Here is a 1534-nt window from a genome sequence, read left to right on the forward strand (position 1 = left end):
TGATCGTGACCATTGATTGTGATTATTAATTTTTAGGGTTTTATTGCTAGGGTTTGAGCAAGAAAGGTGAGAGAAAATGTGCTTCAAGAAAAATGTGAGAGAAAATTGAATCTCACAATGTGCTTCAAGATGCTTCTCAATTAGGATGCTAAATACTCTTCAAGACACTAAAAAGACACTCCTCAATCAAGGTATACCCCTCTCTGCTGCTTTTCCATTTCCCCATCTTTTGCTCCTAGCTTGCAAGCAACTTGCGTTTTATGGCTATTTTGCGCTGGAATGATCAAGAGCTCCACTATGCCGCTGCTCCATTGTGATCCCTAGGGTAGGGTTGAGTCCCTTACCCTAACATGCCTTAATATACCCTTGAGCCTCACTTTGACCGACATTGACCATGTGGTCAAAGCTGGTGCCTAACAATTCTTCCCCCCCAACAAAGTCCTTGTCCCAAGGACGAGTTGTACTAGTGATCACCCTTCTAGGGAACCTTGCTCAAGCTCCTGGTCCATCTTCCACAGCCGTATACATCAAAGAGGCATTGAGCCCATCACTCCGAGATAGTACACCTTTCAATTGGCTGATATAAAATACTAGATGAATTTTCACCCCAGCTGGCAACTGCACCTGATAAGCCGCTTTACCAATGTGCTCCAGCACTTCATATGGACCAGCATATTGATGGGAAAGTTTATCACTCTTCTCTGTCCGTAAAGGCACCAAGGTATTCCACTGCTCACTTGACGGAAAGATCACTCGCACAAAGACGAAATCACCCACCTTATATTCCTGGAATTGGTGATGCTTATTGGCAAACTTCTCCACTCTATCCTGAGCTACTCGCAAATTCCATTTGCACACCACCAAAATCTCATCAAGTTTCAAATGCAATCCCAACTCCACCGCTATTCAAGGATGCCTTCCAAACATGGCAAAGTAAGGATTTAGTTTGGTTCCACTGTGTTGGCTATTGTTGTAAGCAAATTGCACCAACAGAAGATATAGATCCCACTGTCCTTGCCTTTAACCAATGCTACAACGTAGCATATCCTTCACCACCTGATTCACATGCTCGGTTTACCGATCCGTCTGAGGATGATCTCCAATCAAGAGTTTCAAAATCACTTACATAGCCTTTGCAAAACTTTTCCAAAATCCACTGGTGAACTTTGAATCTCGATCACTAATAATGTCCTCCAGCAAACCAAAATCAGGAAAAACCTTCTCCAAGTAAACTACAGTGAAGTCTGAGGCAATGATAGTCTTCTGAAGAGCCAACAACCACACATACTTCGTCAATCGATCCAATATGACCTATACTTGCTTCTTTTGCCTCTATGTTTGTAGCAAACAAGTGATAAAGTCTATAGAGATACTACACTAATGGCTCTGAGGAATAGGTAAAGGTTGCAAAAGTCCCCCTAGCTTCTCCCGTGGCACCTTAACCCACTGACAAAGCTCGCATGATTTACAATACTTGAGGATATTACTTTTCATATTCCTCCAATAAAAATTGCACTTAATCAACTCATACGTG

Source organism: Selaginella moellendorffii, unplaced genomic scaffold (genome assembly GCF_000143415.4).
Source record: "Selaginella moellendorffii unplaced genomic scaffold, v1.0 SELMOscaffold_370, whole genome shotgun sequence".
Lineage (NCBI taxonomy): Eukaryota > Viridiplantae > Streptophyta > Lycopodiopsida > Selaginellales > Selaginellaceae > Selaginella > Selaginella moellendorffii.